Below are 21,092 nucleotides of genomic sequence, written 5' to 3'. Positions count from 1 at the left end.
TACTGTGTGCAGAGCACTGGACTAAGCGCTTGGCACTGTACTTAGCCCTTAGCCCATTTAAGTGTACCTCGGTTTCGCCTGTCCCGCCGTCGTCCCCGGCCCACATCCTCCCCCTGGCCTGGAATGCCCTCCCTCCACACATCCGCCAAACTAGCTCTCTTCCTCCCTTCAAATAATAATAATAACGGCATTTGTGAAGCGCTTCCTATGTGCAAAGCACTGTTCTAAGCGCTGGGGGATACAAGGTGATCAGGTTGCCCCACGTGGGGCTCACAGTCTTAATCCCCATTTTATAGATGAGGTAACTGAGGCTCAGAGAAGTGAAGTGCCTTGCCCAAGGTCACACAGCTGACATGTGGCGGAGCCGGGATTTGAACCCATGACCTCTGACTCCAAAGCCCGTTCTCTTTCCACTGAGCCACGCTGCTTCACTTCTTCTTCAAAGCCCTACTGAGAGCTCACCTCCTCCAGGAGGCCTTCCCAGACTGAGCCCCCCTTTTCCTCTCCTCCTCCCCGTCCCCATCGCCCTACCTCCTTCCCCTCCCCACAGCCCTTGTCTAGATTTGTACAGATTTATTACTCTATTTTACTTGCACATATTTACTATTCTATTTATTTTGTTAATGATGTGCATCGAGCTTTAATTCTATTTGTTCTGACGACTTTGACGCCTGTCTACATGTTTTGTTTTGTTGTCTGTCTCCCCCTTCTAGACTATGAACCCGCTGTTGGGTAGGGACCGTCTCTATATGTTGCCAACTTGTACTTCCAAAGCTCTTAGTCCAGTGCTCTGCACACAGTAAGTGCTCAATAAATACGATTGAATGAATGAATGAATTTAATTAAAGTATCTGCTGAGTGCCTACTGTGTGTCGAGCGCAGTTCTAAGAGTTGGGGTAGATACAAGTTAATCAGCGTGGACGCAGCCCCTGTCAATCAATCAATCAATCAATCAATCGTATTTATTGAGCGCTTACTGTGTGCAGAGCACTGTACTAATAATTCATTCATTCAATTATATTTATTGAGCGCTTACTGTGTGCAGAGCACTGGACTAAGCGCTTCGGAAGTACAAGTCGGCAACATATAGTACTTGTACTACTTGGACTTCCCAAGCGCTTAGTCCAGTGCTCTGCACACAGTAAGCGCTCAATAAATACGAATGAATGAATGAATGAATATAGAGATGGTCCTTACTCACCAAAGGGTGATGGTATTTGTCGATGGTATTCACGCCTGTCTACTTGTTTTGTTTTGTTGTCTGTCTCCCCCTTCTAGACTGTGAGCCCGCTGTTGGGTAGGAACCGTCTCTATATGTTGCCGACTTGTACTTCCCAAGCGCTTAGTACAGTGCTCTGCACACAGTAAGCGCTCAATAAATACGATTGATTGATTGATTGATTGATTGATTAATAAGGCGTTAATAAATATGATTGTACCAAGCACCATTCTAAGCTCTGGGATAGATGCAAGGTTATCAGGCTGTCCCACGTGGGGCTCACGGTCTTAATCCCCATTTTACAGATGAGGAACTGAGGCACAGAGAAGTTAGGTGGCTTGCCCAAGGTCACCCAGCCGATAATCATCAATCGTATTTATTGAGCGCTTGCTGTGTGCAGAGCACTGTACTAAGCGCTTGGGAAGTACAAGTCGGCAACATATAGAGACAGTCCCTACCCAACAGTGGGCTCACAGTCTGAAAGGCTAAAAGGCCGATAAGTGGTGGAGCCAGGATTAGAACCCACGACCTCTGACTCCCCAGCCGCTTCTCATGGAAGCATGGGACCATGGGCCCTGTGGGCCTCGCCATCCAAGACGGAGGGAGAACAGATATTGAATCCCCATTTTACAAGCTGAGGAAACCGAGGCACCTCAACGTGAAGTGACTTGCCCAACATCGCACAGCAGGCAAGGGGCGGAGGCGGAATTAGAACCCAGGTCCTCTGACTACCGGGCTCGTGCTCTTTCCACTAAGCCATGCTGTAACATGTCCCCTGGGAGTGTATTTTGGGGTCAAATACAGTTGCTGGCTCCCACTGTTGGGTAGGGACTGTCTCTATGTGTTCCCAACTTGTACTTCCCAAGCGCTTAGTACAGTGCTCTGCACACAGTGAGCGCTCAATAAATACGATTGATTGATTGATTGCTACTAGCAGTCTTGAGGTTGTGCGAACGCCACGGAAACAGATGCCGCCCGTGGCAGTTACCTTAATAACGTCGCCCATCTGCTTCCGCTGGTCAGGGGTGCGATTGGTGCCCGTTCAATTTAAATTAATTCAATAGTATTTATTGAGTGCTTACTCTGTGCAAAGCACTGTACTAATCGATCGGGAGAGTACAACATAACAATAAAGAGACACAGTCCCTGCTCATGATGAGCTTACAGTTTAAAAGGGGGAGACAGACACGCTTTGTTGTGTTCATTCATTCATTCAATCGTATTTCTTGAGCGCTTACTGTGTGCAGAGCACTGGACTAAGCGCTTGGGAAGTACAAGTTGGCAACACATACAGATGGTCCCTACCCAACATTCATTCATTCATTCAATCATATTCATTGTTCATTCATTCAATCGTATTTCTTGAGCACTTACTGTGTGCAGACCACTGTACTAAGCGCTTGGGAAGTACAAGTTGGCAACATATAGAGATGGTCCCTACCCAACAGTGGGCTCACAGTCTAGAAGGGGGAGACAGAGAACAAAACAAAACGTATTAACAAAATAAAATAAGTAGAATAAATATGTACAAGTAAAATAAATAAATGGAGTAATAAATACGTACAAACATATATACAGGTGCTGTGGGGGAGGGAAGGAGGTAAGGTGTCTGTCTCCCCCTTCTAGACTGTGAGCCCGTTGTTGGGTAGGGACCGTCTCTACATGTTCCCGACTTGTACTTCCCAAGCGCTTAGTACAGTGCTTTTCATACAGTAAGCGCTCAATAAATACGATTGAAGGAATGAATGAATAATAATAATGATGATGGCATTTGTTAAGCACTTACTATGTGCAAAGCACTGTTCTAAGCGCTGGGGAGGTTACAAGGTGATCAGATTGTCCCACGGGGGGCTCACAGTTTTAATCCCCATTTTACAGATGAGGGAACTGAGGCACAGAGAATGTGAATCAATCAATCAATCAATCGTATTTATTGAGTGCTTACTGTGTGCAGAGCACTTTACTAAGCGCTTGGGAAGTACAAGTTGGCAACATCTAGAGACGGTCCCTACCCAACAGTGGGCTCACAGTCTAGAAGGGGGAGACAGAGAACAAAACTAAACTAATGTTATATACACAGTGCTCTGCACACAGTAAGCGCTCAATAAATACGATTGATGATGATAAGCCCCTCTCAGGGTGGTACCCGGAGAGTTTCCAGTCCTCTATCAGTCTCGACTACAGGAAGGAGAGTCAAGCAGAGGCCTGTCCATCCCATCCCATTCCCAGTTTGGGCAGGGGCTAGCAAGTGGAAGGCGACATGCTACGAGTCAAAACTCACCCGTGCCGGGCAGCAGCGACATAGGAGAGAGTCGAGGGTGGAGACTCAAGTTGACTGCGCGGAAGGAGGCAACGGTAAACCGCTTCCATATCTTTATCGAGAAAACTCTGCGGATACACTACCGGAGCGATTGCTGATGGAGGCGGGGTGTTCTGGGAGAGACTTGTCCATTGCATCAGTATGGGTCGGATACGACTCCACGGCATAAGACAAGACAAGATGTACATAATAATAATAATAATAATGTTGGCATTTAAGCGCTTACTATGTGCAAAGCACTGTTCTAAGCGCTTGGGGGGATACAAAGTGATCAGGTTGTCCCACGTGGGGCTCACAGTCTTAATCCCCATTTTACAGATGAGGTAACTGAGGCTCAGAGAAGTTAAGTGACTTGCCCAAGGTCACACAGCAGACATGTGGTGGAGCCGGGATTCAAACCCATGACCTCTGACTTCAAAGCCCGTGCTCTTTCCACTGAGCCACGCTGCTTCTCTATAAACGCTGTGGGGCTGGGACGGAGGATAAAGGAAGCACATCAGGGTGACGCGGAAGGGAATGGGGGAAGGGGAAAGAAGGGCTTAGTCAGGGAAGGCCCCTTGGAGGAGATGGCCTCTTGCAGGAGGCCTTTCCAGACTGAGCCCCTTCCTTCCTCTCCCCCTCGTCCCCCTCTCCATCCCCCTCATCTTACCTCCTTCCCTTCCCCACAGCACCTGTATATATGTTTGTACATAGTTATTACTCTATTTATTTATTTTATTTGTACATATCCATTGTATTTATTTTATTTTGTAAGTATGTTTGGTTTTGTTCTCTGTCTCCCCCTTTTAGACTGTGAGCCCACTGTTGGGTAGGGACTGTCTCTATATGTTGCCAACTTGTACTTCCCAAGCGCTTAGTACAGTGCTCTGCACACAGTAAGCGCTCAATAAATACGATTGATTGATTGATTGATTGATGTGCTTACAAGAAGACTTTGAAGGGGCGGAAGGTGTATTTTGGATATATGGAGGGAGGGCATTCCAGGCCAGAGGCACGTTGCGGCAAGATAGACGAGATGGATACACAGTGAGAAGGTTAGCATTAGAGTTTATGCACAGGGGTGAGGGACAAATCAATCAATCAATCAGTCAATCAATCGTATTTATTGAGCGCTTACTGTGTGCAGAGCACTGGACTAAGTGCTTGGGATGTACAAGTTGGCAACATATAGAGACAGTCCCTACCCAACAGTGGGCTCACAGTCTAAAAGACAAATACGGAAAGCTCAGGAGCACTCGCCATACCTTGCATTCAATTCCTATATGATCATCATCATCATCATCAATCGTATTTATTGAGCGCTTACTATGTGCAGAGCACTGTACTAAGCGCTTGGGAAGTACAAATTGGCAACATATAGAGACAGTCCCTACTCAACAGTGGGCTCACAGTCTAAAGGGGAGACAGAGAACAAAACCAAACATACTAACAAAATAAAATAAATAGAATAGATATGTACAAGTAAAATAAATAAATAAATAAATAGAGTAATAAATATGTACAAACATATATACATATATACAGGTGCTGTGGGGAAGGGAAGGAGGTAAGATGGGGGGGATGGAGGGGGGGATGAGGGGGAGAGGAAGGAAAGGGCTCAGTCTGGGAAGGCCTCCTGGAGGAGGTGAGATCTCAGCAGGGCCTTGAAAGGATGATGTGTACATAGGAGCGGCACAGCAAAGGAAGGACCACCTCCAACATTAGAACATTGCGTGTCTCAATTTCCTCTGACATAAGGGTATGATGCACAAAATAGGAACTGAATAAAACTGTCACACCTACTGTAATGGATTTCTGCTGTGAGATCAGGCCCACTATAATTCATGTTCTCCTAAGAGAGGAGGCTATGATGTTGGATATATTTTCTAATACTTTCCCACGTTACACCACCCGGTTGCCAGGGTGTCCATCTGTGGGTGTTTGCAGCTTGTTCTTTTGAATCCACCATCCAGGGGTTTAATCTGTAGCGGGAGGCTAAACAGCCCAACGAGGATTTTCAATTCATTCATTCATTCAATCGTATTTACTGAGCGCTTACTGTGTGCAGAGCACTGTACTGAGCGCTTGGGAAGTACAAATAACAATAAACATTAGTTACAGTTTAGTTGAAGGTACAAATCTTTTTTTTTTGACATCTGAAGCTTTCCATTATCGAGACAGTCTGGTCAGAATACGCGCTTCGGTGCCCTCGGAATTAAGAATGGGGGTGTTTGTGATCCGCTACAGGTTACACAAGTTTAGACACACCCCTTATGGACCGCCCTCGAATATGGCTAATGTCATAAAAAGTTTGGACTGTGCTCTTCAGTCACTTTACTGAGTGAAAATCACTTCCAATCTTGAAACTAAACTGGTGTGGAGACGGGGTACCCAAAGATATGCACCTTCTGTAAGCTCACTGTGGGCAGGGAATGCATCCGCTTATTGTTATATTGTAATAATAATAATAATAGCATTTATTAAGTGCTTACTATGTGCAAAGCACTGCTCTAAGCGCTGGGGAGGTTACAAAGTGATCAGGTTGTCCCACGGGGGTGCTTACAGTCTTAATCCCCATTTTACAGATGGGGTAACTGAGGCCCAGAGAAGTTAAGTGACTTGCCCAAAGTCACACAGCTAATTAGCGGAGCCGGGATTTGAACCCACGGCCTCTGACTCCAAAGCCCGGGCTCTTTTCCACTGAGCCACGCTGCTTCCCCTCCCATGGGCATAGTACTCTCCCATGGGCATAGTACAGTGCTCTGCACACAGTAAGTGCTCAATAAATATGATTGAATGAATTATGAAAAAGAAACCGGTGTCCCCGGGCTCTTCAGTCACTTTACCAAGCGGAGATTACTTCCAATCCCACTGCCTCCAGATAGACTTTTGAAATTAAATTGATGCGGAAGGTGGGCACCCCCAGATCTACACCTTTCCTCACCTCCTTGCAACGTTTCATTATGATAAAGAAACCGGTGATCCTGTGCTCTTGAGTCACTTTACCAAGCGGAGATTACTTCCAATCCCACTGCCTCCAGATAAACTTTTGAAATTAAATTGATAATCAATCAATCAATCAATCGTATTTATTGAGCGCTTACTGTGTGCAGAGCACTGTACCAAGCGCTTGGGATGTACAAGTTGGCAACATATAGGGACAGTCCCTACCCAACAGTGGGCTCACAGTCTAAAAGGGGGAGACAGAGAACAAAACCAAACATACTAGCAAAATAAAATAAATAGAATAGATATGTACAAGTAAAATAAATAAATAAAGAAATAGAGTAATAAATATATACAAACATATATAAATTGATGCGGACGGGGGGGCAACCCCCAGCTCTGCACCTTTCCTCACCTCCTTGCGATGTTTCACTATGAAAAAGAAACCGGTGACCCTGTGCTCTTGAGTCACTTTACCAAGCGGAGATTACTTCCAATCCCACCGCCTCCAGATATAGACTTTTGAAATTAAATTGATCAATCAATCAATCATATTTATTGAGCGCTTACTGTGTGCAGAGCACTATACTAAGCGCTTGGGAAGTACAAGTTGGCAACATATAGAGACGGTCCCTACCCAACAGTGGGCTCACAGTCTAAAAGGGGGAGAACAGAGAACAAAACCAAACATACTAACAAAATAAAATAAATAGAATAGATATGTACAAGTAAAATAAATAAATAAAGAAATAGAGTAATAAATATATACAAACATATATAAATTGATGTGGAGGGGGGGCAACCCCCAGCTCTGCGCCTTTCCTCACCTCCTTGCGACGTTTCATTATGAAAAAGAAACCGGTGACCCTGGGCTCTTGAGTCACTTTACCAAGCGGAGATTACTTCCAATCCCACCGCCTTCAGATACACTTTTGAAATTAAATTGATCAATCAATCAATCAATCAATCAATCAATCAATCGTATTTATTGAGCGCTTACTGTGTGCAGAGCACTATACTAAGCGCTTGGGAAGTACAAGTTGGCAACATATAGAGACGGTCCCTACCCAACAGTTGGCTCACAGTCTAAAAGGGGGAGACAGAGAACAAAACCAAACATACTAACAAAATAAAATAAATAGAATAGATATGTACAAGTAAAATAAATAAATAAAGAAATAGAGTAATAAATATATACAAACATATATAAATTGATGCAGAGGGGGGGCAACCCCCAGCTCTGCACCTTTCCTCACCTCCTAGCGACGTTTCACTATGAAAAAGAAACCGGTGACCCTGGGCTCTTGAGTCACTTTACCAAGCGGAGATTACTTCCAATCCCACTGCCTCCAGATAGACTTTTGAAATTAAATTGATCAATCAATCAATCAATCGTATTTACTGAGCGCTTACTGTGTGGAGAGCACTGTACTAAGCGCTTGGGAAGTCCAAGTTGGCAACATATAGAGACGGTCCCTACCCAACAGTGGGCTCACAGTCTAAAAGGGGGAGACAGAGAACGAAACCAAACATACTAACAAAATAAAATAAATAGAATAGATATGTACAAGTAAAATAAATAAATAAAGAAATAGAGTAATAAATATATACAAACATATATAAATTGATGCGGAGGGCGGGCACCCCCAGCTCTGCACCTTTCCTCACCTCCTTGCGACGTTTCACTATGAAAAAGAAACGGGTGACCCTGTGCTCTTGAGTCACTTTACCAAGCGGAGATTACTTCCAATCCCACTGCCTCCAGATAGACTTTTGAAATTAAATTGATCAATCAATCAATCAATCAATCATATTTATTGAGCGCTTACTGTGTGGAGAGCACTGTACTAAGCGCTTGGGAAGTCCAAGTTGGCAACATATAGAGACGGTCCCTACCCAACAGTGGGCTCACAGTCTAAAAGGGGAAGACAGAGAACGAAACCAAACATACTAACAAAATAAAATCAATAGAATAGATATGTACAAGTAAAATAAATAAATAAATAGAGTAATAAATATGTACAGACATATATAAATTGATGCAGAGGGGGGGCAACCCCCAGCTCTGCACCTTTCCTCACCTCCTTGCAATGTTTCACTATGAAAAAGAAACCGGTGACCCTGGGCTCTTGAGTCACTTTACCAAGCGGAGATTACTTCCAATCCCACCGCCTCCAGATATAGACTTTTGAAATTAAATTGATCAATCAATCAATCAATCAATCGTATTTACTGAGCGCTTACTGTGTGGAGAGCACTGTACTAAGCGCTTGGGAAGTCCAAGTTGGCAACATATAGAGACGGTCCCTACCCAACAGTGGGCTCACAGTCTAAAAGGGGGAGACAGAGAACAAAACCAAACATACTAACAAAATAAAATAAATAGAATAGATATGTACAAGCAAAATAAATAAATAGAGTAATAAATATGTACAAACATATATAAATTGATGCGGAGGGCGAGCACCCTCAGCTCTGCACCTTTCTTTCATTCATTCATTCAATTGTATTTATTGAGCGCTTTCCTCACCTCCTAGCGACGTTTCACTATGAAAAAGAAACCGGTGACCCTGGGCTCTTGAGTCACTTTACCAAGTGGAGATTACTTCCAATCCCACCGCCTCCAGATAGACTTTTGAAATTAAATTGATGTGGAAGGCGGTCACCCCCAGATCTACACCTTTCCTCACCTCCTTGCAACGTTTCATTATGAAAAAGAAACCGGTGATCCTGTGCTCTTGAGTCACTTTACCAAGCGGAGATTACTTCCAATCCCACTGCCTCCAGATAGACTTTTGAAATTAAATTGATCAATCAATCGTATTTATTGAGCGCTTACTGTGTGCAGAGCACTGTACTAAGCGCTTGGGAAGTCCAAGTTGGCAACATATAGAGACAGTCCCTACCCAACAGTGGGCTCACAGTCTAAAAGGGGGAGACAGAGAACAAAACCAAACATACTAACAAAATAAAATAAATAGAATAGATATGTACAAGTAAAATAAATAAATAAATAAATAGAGTAATAAATATATACATACATATATAAATTGATGCGGAGGGCGGGCAACCCCCAGCTCTGCACCTTTCCTCACCTCCTTGCGACGTTTCACCATGAAAAAGAAACTGGTGACCCTGTGCTCTTGAGTCACTTTACCAAGCGGAGATTACTTCCAATCCCACCGCCTCCAGATAGACTTTTGAAATTAAATTGATCAATCAATCAATCAATCGTATTTATTGAGCGCTTACTGTGTGCAGAGCACTGTACTAAGCGCTTGGGAAGTCCAAGTTGGCAACATATAGAGACGGTCCCTACCCAACAGTGGGCTCACAGTCTAAAAGGGGGAGAACAGAGAACAAAACCAAACATACTAACAAAATAAAATAAATAGAATAGATATGTACAAGTAAAATAAATAAATAAAGAAATAAATAGAGTAATAAATATGTACAAACATATATAAATTGATGCGGGGGGGGGGGGGGCAACCCCCAGCTCTGCACCTTTCCTCACCTCCTTGCGACGTTTCACTATGAAAAAGAAACCGGTGACCCTGTGCTCTTGAGTCACTTTACCAAGCGGAGATTACTTCCAATCCCACTGCCTCCAGATAGACTTTTGAAATTAAATTGATCAATCAATCAATCAATCATATTTATTGAGCGCTTACTGTGTGCAGAGCACTGTACTAAGCGCTTGGGAAGTCCAAGTTGGCAACATATAGAGACGGTCCCTACCCAACAGTGGGCTCACAGTCTAAACGGGGGAGACAGAGAACAAAACCAAACATACTAACAAAATAAAATAAATAGAATAGATATGTACAAGCAAAATAAATAAATAGAGTAATAAATATGTACAAACATATATAAATTGATGCGGAGGGGGGGCAACCCCCAGCTCTGCACCTTTCCTCACCTCCTTGCGACATTTCACTATGAAAAAGAAACCGGTGACCCTGTGCTCTTGAGTCACTTTACCAAGCGGAGATTACTTCCAATCCCACCGCCTCCAGATATAGACTTTTGAAATTAAATTGATCAATCAATCAATCAATCGTATTTATTGAGCGCTTACTGTGTGCAGAGCACTATACTAAGCGCTTGGGAAGTCCAAGTTGGCAACATATAGAGACGGTCCCTACCCAACAGTGGGCTCACAGTCTAAAAGGGGGAGGCAGAGAACAAAACCAAACATACTAACAAAATAAAATAAATAGAATAGATATGTACAAGTAAAATAAATAAATAAAGAAATAGAGTAATAAATATATACAAACATATATAAATTGATGCGGAGGGGGGGCAACCCCCAGCTCAGCACCTTTCCTCACCTCCTTGCGACGTTTCACTGTGAAAAAGAAACCGGTGACCCTGTGCTCTTGAGTCACTTTACCAAGCGGAGATTACTTCCAATCCCACCGCCTCCAGATATAGACTTTTGAAATTAAATTGATCAATCAATCAATCAATCGTATTTATTGAGCGCTTACTGTGTGCAGAGCACTATACTAAGCGCTTGGGAAGTCCAAGTTGGCAACATATAGAGACGGTCCCTACCCAACAGTGGGCTCACAGTCTAAAAGGGGGAGGCAGAGAACAAAACCAAACATACTAACAAAATAAAATAAATAAATATGTACAAGTAAAATAAATAAAGAAAGAAATAGAGTAATAAATATATACAAACATATATAAATTGATGCGGAGGGCGAGCACCCCCAGCTCTGCACCTTTCTTTCATTCACTCATTCAATTGTATTTATTGAGCGCTTTCCTCACCTCCTTGCGACGTTTCACTATGAAAAAGAAACGGGTGACCCTGTGCTCTTGAGTCACTTTACCAAGAGGAGATTACTTCCAATCCCACCATCTCCAGATAGACTTTTGAAATTAAATTGATGCGGAAGGCGGGCACCCCCAGATCTGCACCTTCCCTCACCTCCTTGCGACGTTTCATTATGAAAAAGAAACCGGTGTCCTGGGCTTTTGAGTCATTTTACCGAGAAGAGATGATTTCCAAGCCCACCGCCTCCAGGTAGGCTCTCGGAATTAAATCGGTGTGACGAGCGGACACCCACAGATAGGGACTTTTCCTAACTTCCTGGCAACGTCCCATTATCATCAATCGTATTTATTGAGCGCTTACTATGTGCAGAGCACTGTACTAAGCGCTTGGGAAGTACAAATTGGCAATATATAGAGACGGTCCCTACCCAACAGTGGGCTCACAGTCTAAAAGCAGTGTCTAAACAGTGTTTAGACTGTCTAAAAACAGTCTAAAACAGTGGGCTCACAGTCTCACATTATGAAAAGGAAACCTGGGTGTTTTTGTGGGAACGGCTAATGTCGGTGAGGCCGAGGGTGGGACAGGGACTGTGGCCAACCCGATTTGTTTGTACCCACCCCAGCGGTTAGTACAGTGCCCACAGTAAGCGTTTAATAAATACCACAATTATTATTATCTCTTGAACGCCCTGCCTAGCTCTTACCGCCCAGAGTTCGTACATAAGCGCTTAACCAATGCCATTATTAGAGAAGCAGCACGGCACAGTGGTTAGAGCCCGGGCCTAGGAACCAGAAGGTCATGGGTTCTATTCCTGGCTCCGGCACTTGTCCGCTGTGTAGCACCTTGGACAAGTCACTTCACTTCTCTGTGCCTCAGTTCCCTCATCTGTAAAACGGGGGTTGAGTCTGTGAGCCCCACTTGGGACAAGGGACTATGTCCAACCCGATTTGCTTATAACCACCCCTGTGCTTAGTACAGTGCCTGGCACATTGTAAACGCTTAACAAATACCATAATAATGACAATAATTATTATTAATCAGCATTCAACAAATACGATTATTATGAATAACAGCTTAACAAATACCATAATAATTGTTATTAAGTGCTCAAAAAATACCATTATTACTATTAGTATTAATAAGTTCTCAACAAATACTATTATAATTATTAATAAGTGTTCAAAAATACAATAGTTAACATTGCACAATACAATTAATTTTTATTATTAATAGGAGTCAAACATAACTATGATTAATATGGGCACAACAAACACCATAATAATAATTAATGTGACAAGCAAATACCATTATCATTATTATTAATAAGAGCGTAGCAAATACAATAATAATAATAATAATTAATAATAATAATAATAAAGGCTCAGCATATAAGCCCTTATATAGTATTTAAGGGCTCAACCATAATGATTACAGTTAATAAGAGCTCAACAAATACCATTATTATTATTATATGCCAAACAAATACAATAATGATATTTATTATTGTTAAAGGCTTAACAAACACCATAATAATAATAAGCCGCCCAAGAAATACCACGATTATCAATAATACTAAGTGCTTAAAACAGAATAATAAAACTTATTAAGGGTCCAACACGACTGCAGTAATAATTATTAATGAGTGCTCAACAAGCACCATGATGATTATTAAATGCCAAACAAATACAATAATAATAATTATTAGTATTAACAAGGGCTCAACAAACATCATAATTATCAATAAGTGCCCAACAAATACCATTATTATCAGCAATAATAATAAGCACTTAAAATATAACAATAATAATTATTATTATCAAGGGCTCAACACCACCACAATAATAATCATTATTAATAAGTGAGCAACAAATACCATTATTATTAAGCCCTGAACTGATACAATAGTAGTAATTATTAGTATTAATAAGGGCTCAACAAACACCATAATAGTACTCGAACGAGTCGTCTACACGCGCCGCCTCGAATTCCTCAACGCCAACTCTCTCCTCGACCCCCTCCAATCTGGCTTCCATCCCCTTCTCTCCATAGACACATCCCTCTCAAAGGTCACCAATGACCTCCTGCTTGCCAAATCCAACAGCTCCTACTCTGTCCTAATCCTCCTCGACCTCCCAGCTGCCTTCGACACTGTGGACGACCCCCTTCTCCTCAACCCGCTATCCAACCTTGGCTTCACAGACTCCATCCTCTCCCGGTTCTCCTCTTATCTCTCCGGCCGTTCATTCTCAGTCTCTTTTTTGGGCTCCTCCTCCCCCTCCCATCCCCTTACTGTAGGGGTTCCTCAAGGATCAGTGCTTGGTCCCCTTCTGTTCTCGATCTCCACTCACTCCCTTGGTGACCTCATTCGCTCCCACGGCTTCAACTATCATCTCTAGACCGATGACACCCAAATCTACATCTCTGGCCCTGCCCTCTCTCCCTCCCTTCAGGCTCTTGTCTCCTCCGGCCTTCAAGACATCTCCATCTGGATGTCTGCCCGCCATCTAAAACTCAATATGTCCAAGACTGAGCTCCTTGTCTTTCCTCCCAAACCCTGCCCCTCTCCCTGACTTTCCCATCACTGTGGACGGCACTACCATCTTTCCCATCTCACAAGCCCGCAACCTTCGTGTCATCCTCGACTTTGCCCCCTCATTCACCCCTCGCATCTGATCCGTCATCAAAACCTACCGGTCTCACCTCCACAACATTGCCAAGATCCGCCTTTTCCTCTCCATCCAAACCACTACCCTGCTGGTTCAATCTCTCATCCTATCCTGACTGGATTACTTCATCAGCCTCCTCTCTGATCTCCCATCCTCCTGTCTCTCCCCACTTCAGTCTATACTTCACGCTGTTGCCCGGATCATCTTTGTGCAGAAACTCTCTGGGCATGTTACTCCCCTCCTCAAAAATCTTCAGTGGCTACCAGTCAACCTACGCATCAGGCAAAAACTCCTCACTCTCGGCTTCAAGGCTGTCCATCCCCTCGCCCCCTCCTACCTCAACTCCCTTCTCTCCTTCTCCAGCCCAGCCCGCACCCTCTGCTCCTCTGCCGCTCACCTCCTCACCGTTAGGCCTCATTCTCGCCTGTCCCGCCATCGACCCCCAGCCCACGTCCTCCCCCGGGCCTGGAATGCCCTCAATCCCTCTGCCCATCCGCCAAGCTAGCTCTCTTCCTCCCTTCAAAGCCCTACTGAGAGCTCACCTCCTCCAGGAGGCCTTCCCAGACTGAGCCCCCTCCTTCCTCTCCCCCTCCCCCTCCCCCCCGCCTTACCTCCTTCCCCTCCCCACAGCACCTGTATATATGTTTGGACAGATTTATTACTCTATTTATTTTACTCGTACATATTTACTATTCTATTTATTTTATTTTGTTGATATGTTTTGTTTTGTTGTCTGTCTCCCCCTTCTAGACTGTGAGCCCGCTGTTGGGGAGGGTCCGTCTCTATACGTTGCCAACTTGTACTTCCCAAGCGCTTAGTACAGTGCTCTGCACACAGTAAGCGCTCAATAAATACGATTGAATGAATGAATGAATGAACTTGTACTTCCCAAGCTCTTAGTACAGTGCTCTGCACACCGTGAGCGCTCAATAAATACGATTGAATGAATGAATGAATGAATAATTCATAAGCGCCCAAAAAACACCAGTATTATTATTAGTAAGCACTTAACAAATGTAATGATCATTTTTAATAAGGGCTTAACAACAACATATTAATTATTGATAAGCACTCAACAAATACCATTATCATCATTAGTAAGTGTTTAACAAAAATAATGATTATTAATAAGGGATTAACATAATAATTATAATTAATAAGCACTCAACAAATACCATCATAACCATTGATAAGTGCCTAACAAAGACAGTAATAATAAGGGGCATAACAACACAATTATTAATAAATGCTCAACAAATACCATTATTAGCATTGATAATAAGTGCTTAATAAATATGATTATTATTAATTAGGGCTCAACAACACAATAATTAATGAGTGCTCAACAAATACCATTATAAACATTAATAACAAGCACTTAAGAAATATATTAATTATTAAGGTCCCAACACCATAATAATAATTATTACTAATAAATGCTCATCAAATACCATTATTATTATTAACAAGCACTTTAAAAATATAATAATAATTATTAGTAGGGGCCCAACACCATAATTATTAATAAGCGCTCAGCAAATACCATTATTATTAATAACAAATGCTTAAGAAATATAATACTGATCATTAATTAGGCCACAACACCATAATAATTATTAATAGGCACTCAACAAATACCACTATTATTCATAACTAGCACTTAAGAAATATAACTAAGGGCCCAACACCGTAATTATTAATAAGGGCTTATCAAATACCATTATTAATAAGAAGCTCTTAAGAAACATGATAATTGTCATCAATAAGGGCCCAACACCATATAGTACAGTGCTCTGCACACAGTAAGCACTCAATAAATACGGCTGAATGAATAACAATCATTATTAATAAGTGCTCAACAAATACCATTATTACAAGTGCTTAAAGAAATATAACAATGATTATTAATAAGGGTCCAACACCATAATAAGTGATCAACAAATACCATTATCACTAGTGATAAAAAGCACTTAAGAAATATAATTATAATAATTATTATTAAGGGCCCAACACCATAATTATTAAAAAGCTCTCAACAAATACCATTATCATTAATAACAAGCACTTAAGAAATGTAATCATATTTGTTAATAAGGTCCCAACACCAAAATTATTAATAAGCATGCAACAAATACCATTATTATTAATAACAAGCGCTAGGACCCAACACTGTAGTTATTAACAAGTGCGCAGCAAATACCGCTATTATTATTAATAACAAGTGCTTAAGAAATATAATCATATTTATTAATAAGGGCCCAACACCAAAATTATTAGGCGTGCAACAAATACCATTATTATTAATAACAAGCACTTAAGAAATATAATTATTAATAAGGGCCCAACACCATAATTATTAAAAAGAGCTCAACAAATACCATTATTATGAATAACAAGCGCTTAAGAAATATAATTATTCATAAGGGCCCAACACCATAGGAATGATTAATAACTGCTCAACAGATATCATTATCGCTATTATTCATTCATTCATTTATTCAATCGTATTTATTGAGCGCTTACTGTGTGCAGAGCAATGTACTAAGCGCTTGGGAAGTACAAGTCAGCTGTGTGACTTTGGGCAAATCACAACTTCTCTGTGCCTCAGTTCCCTCATCTGTAAAATGGGGATTAAGACTGTGAGCCCCACGTGGGACAACTTGATCACGTTGTATCCCCCCAGCGCTTAGAACAGTGCTTGGCACATAGTAAGCACTTAACAAATACCATTATTATTATTATTATTACAAGTTGGCAACATCTAGAGAAGCAGCGTGGCTCAGTGGAAAGAGCCCGGGCTTTGGAGTCAGAGGTCATGGGTTCAAATCCCGGCTCCGCCAACTGTCAGCTGTGGGACTTTGGGCAAGTCACTTTACTTCTCTGGGCCTCAGTTCCTTCATCTGTAAAATGGGGATGAAGACTGTGGGCCCGCTGTGGGACAACCTGATCGCCTTGGAACCTCCCCAGCGCTTAGAACAGTGCTTTGCACATAGTAAGCGCTTAATAAATGCCATTATTATTATATGGAGACGGTCCCTACCCAACAGCGGGCTCACAGTCTAGAAGGGGGAGACAGACAACAAAACCAAACATACTAACAAAATAAAATAAATAGAATAAATATGTACAAGTAAAATGAATAGAGTAATAAATATGTACAATTTGTATTAATAATAAGCAGCGGTTAACGATCCTCTCCCCCTCCTCCCCCTCAATCAATCAATCAATCGTATTTATTGAGCGCTTACTGTGTGCAGAGCACTGGACTAAGCGCTTGGGAAGTCCAAGTTGGCAACATACAGAGACAGTCCCTACCCAACAGTGGGCTCACAGTCTAAAAGGGGGAGACAGAGTACAAAACCAAACACATTAACAAAATAAAATAAATAGAATAGATATGTACAAGTAAAATAAATAAATAAATAGAGTAATAAATATGTACAAACATATATACATATATACAGGTGCTGTGGGGATCCCCCCCACCTTACCTCCTTCCCCTCCCCAAAGCACCTGTATATATGTATATATGTTTGTATGGATTTATTACTGTATTTATTTTATTTGTACATATTTATTCTATTTTTTTTATTTTGTTAATAAGTTTTGTTTTGTTGTCTGTCTCCCCCTTCTAGACTGTGAGCCCGCTGTTGGGTAGGGACCGTCTCTATATGTTGCCAACTTGGACTTCCCAAGCGCTTAGTACAGTGCTGTGCACACAGTAAGCGCTCAAGAAATACGATTGAATGAATGAATGCAAATAAGTGCTGTACGGGATTCGAACCCATGACCTCTGACTCCAAAGCCCGGGCTCTTTCCACTGAGCCACGCTGCTTCTCTAGATAGGTAGAGACGGTCCCTCCCCAACACCTTGCTCCCAGAATTAAAATACCTATAAAATAGCAAATACCATAGTTATTATTAATAGTTGTACTTCCCAAGCGCTTAGTACAATGCTCTGCACACAGTAAGCGCTCAATAAATACGATTGAATGAATGAAAGTAAGCGCTGGACGGGATTCGAACCCATGACCTCTGACTCCAAAGCCCGGACTCTTTCCGCTGAGCCACACCGCTTCTCTAATAATAATATAGGATAATAATAATAATAATATAATAATAATAAAGGATTAAAATACCTATAAAATAGCAAATACTATAGTTATTATTAATAGTTGTACTTCCCAAGCGCTTAGTACAGTGCTCTGCACACGGCAAGCACTCAATAAATACGATTGAATGAATGAAAGTAAGCACTGGACGGCATTCGAACCCATGACCTCTCACTCCAAAGCCTGGGTTCTTTCCACTGAGCCACGCTTCTTCTCTCCTAATAATATAGGATAATAATAATAATAATAATATAGGATTAAAATACCTATGAAATGACAGATATCATAGTTATTATTAATAGTTGTACTTCCCAAGCGCTTAGTCCGGTGCTCTGCACGGGATGAGCCCTCAATAAATACAATTGAATGAATGAATGAATGAAAGTAAGCGCTGGACAGGATTCGAACCCATGACCTCTGACTCCAAAGCCCGGGCTCTTTCCACTGAGCCACGCTGCTTCTCTGCTAATAATATAGGATAATAATAATAATAATAATATAGGATTAAAATACCTTAATATAACAGATACCATAGCTATTATTAATAGTTGTACTTCCCAAGTGCATAGTACAGTGCTCAGCACACGGTAAGCCCCTAATAAATATGAATGAATGAATGTAAGCGCTGGGCGGAATTCGAACCCATGACCTCTGACTCCAAAGCCCGGACTCTTTCCACTGAGCCACGCTGCTTCTCTCCTAATAATATAGGATAATAGTAATAATCTAGGATTAAAATACCTATGAAATGACAGATATCACAGTTATTATTAATAGTTGTACTTCCCAAGCGCTTAGTCCCGTGCTCTGCACGGGGTGAGCGCTCAATGAATACGAATGAATGAATGAAAGCAAGCGCTGGATGGGATTCGAACCCATGACCTCTGACTCCAAAGCCCGGGCTCTTTCCACTGAGCCACGCTGCTCCTCTACTAATAATATAGGATAATAATAACCATATAGGATTAAAATACCTATGAAATGACTGATATCATAGTTATTATCTACTGAGCCACGCTGCTTCTCTAATAATAATATACATAATAATGACAATAATAATAACATAGGATTAAAATACCTTAATATAACAGACACCATAGCTATTAATAGTTGTACTTCCCTAACGCTTAGTACAGTGCTCTGCACACGGTAAGCCCCCAATAAATATGAATGAATGAATGTAAGTGCTGGGCGGGATTCGAACCCATGACCTCTGACTCCAAAGGCCGGGCTCTTTCCACTGAGCCACGCTGCTTCTCTCCTAATAATATATGATAATAATAATCTAGGATTAAAATACGTATGAAATGACAGATATCACAGTTATTATTAATAGTTGCACTTCCCAAGCGCTTAGTCCGGTGCTCCGCACGGGATGAGCACTCAATGAATACGAATGAATGAATGAATGAAAGTAAGCGCTTGAGGGATTCGAACCCATGACCTATGAGCGCTCAGTGAATACGAATGAATGACTGAATGAAAGTAAGTGCTGGACGGGATTCGAACCCATGACCCCTGACTCCAAAGCCCGGGCTCTTTCCACTGAGCCACACTGCTTCTCTCCTAATAATATAGGATAATAATAATAATCTAGGATTAAAATACCTATGAAATTACAGATATCACAGTTATTATTAATAGTTGTACTTCCCAAGAGCTTAGTCCGGTGCTCCGCACGGGATGAGCGCTCAATAAATACGATTGAATGAATGAAAGTAAACGCTGGACGGGATTCGAACCCATGACCTCTGACTCCAAAGCACAGGCTCTTTCCACTGAGCCATGCTGCTTCTCTACTAATAATATAGGATAATAATAATAATAATATAGGATTAAAATGCCTATAAAATAACAAATAACATTGCTATTATTAATAGTTGCACTTCCCAAGCGCTTAGTCCGGTGCTCTGCACGGGATGAGCGCTCAATGAATACGAATGAATGAATGAATGAAAGTAAGCGCTGGACGAGATTCGAACCCATGACTTCTGACTCCAAATCCCGGGCTCTTTCCACTGAGCCACGCTGCTTCTCTACTAATAATATAGGATAATAATAATAATGATAATAATAATAATATAAGATTAAAATACCTATGAAATGACAGATATCACAGTTATTATTAATAGTTGTACTTCCCAAGCGCTTAGTACGGTGCTCCGCACGGGATGAGCGCTCAATAAATGCGATTGAATGAATGAATGAATGAAAGTAAGCACTGGACGAGATTCGAACCCATGACTTCTGACTCCAAAGCCCGGGCTCTTTCCACTGAGCCACGCTGCTTCTCTACTAATAATATAGGATAATAATAATAATGATAATAATAACAATATAGGATCAAAATACCTACAAAATGACAGATATCACAGTTATTATTAATAGTTGTACTTCCCAAGCGCTTAGTCCGGTGTTCCGCACGGGATGAGCCCTCAATAAATGCGATTGAATGAATGAGTGAATGAAAGTAAGCGCTGGACGGGATTCGAACCCATGGCCTCTGACTCCAAAGGCCGGGCTCTTTCCACTGAGGCACCCTGCTTCTCTCCTAATAATATAGGATAATAATAATAATCTAGGATTAAAATACCTATGAAGTGACAGATATCACAGTTATTATTAATAGTTGTACTTCCCAAGCGCTTAGTACAGTGCTCTGCGCACGGTAAGCCCCCAATAAATATGAATGAATGTAAGCACTGGGCGGGATTCGAACCCATGACCTCTGACTCCAAAGCCCAGGCTCTTTCCACTGAGCCATGCTGCTTCTCTCCTAATAATATAGGATAATAATAATATAGGATTAAAATACCTATAAAATAATAAATACCATTGCTATTATTAATAGTTGTACTTCCCAAGCGCTTAGTCCGGTGCTCTGCGCGGGATGAGCGCTCAATGAATACGAATGAATGAATGAATGAAAGTGCTGGACGGGATTCGAACCCATGACTTCTGACTCCAAAGCCCAGGCTCTTTCCACTGAGCCACGCCACTTCTCTACTAATAATATAGGATAATAATAATAATGATAATAATAATAATATAGGATCAA

General features: G+C 41.7%; 1 protein-coding gene across 2 annotated transcripts in view; it reads right to left on the bottom strand.

The window, feature by feature from the left end:
* The window catches only part of RPL6 (ribosomal protein L6), a 61,204-nt gene that overhangs the window by 10,617 nt on the left and 29,495 nt on the right, over positions 1–21,092 (bottom strand). Inside the window, exon 1 of one of the 2 annotated variants that reach the window (XM_038763849.1) lies at positions 5,322–5,347. The exons of the other annotated variant lie outside the window; for it this stretch is intronic. The gene's annotated coding sequence lies outside the window, so the exon portion shown is untranslated. Of the gene's footprint in view, positions 1–5,321; positions 5,348–21,092 lie in introns of those variants that run through there. 2 annotated transcript variants of the gene reach the window in all.

This window comes from Tachyglossus aculeatus, chromosome 21 (genome assembly GCF_015852505.1).
Source record: "Tachyglossus aculeatus isolate mTacAcu1 chromosome 21, mTacAcu1.pri, whole genome shotgun sequence".
Lineage (NCBI taxonomy): Eukaryota > Metazoa > Chordata > Mammalia > Monotremata > Tachyglossidae > Tachyglossus > Tachyglossus aculeatus.
Note: the sequence above shows the minus strand (reverse complement) of the source record. Positions and strands in the feature narration are given on the sequence as shown.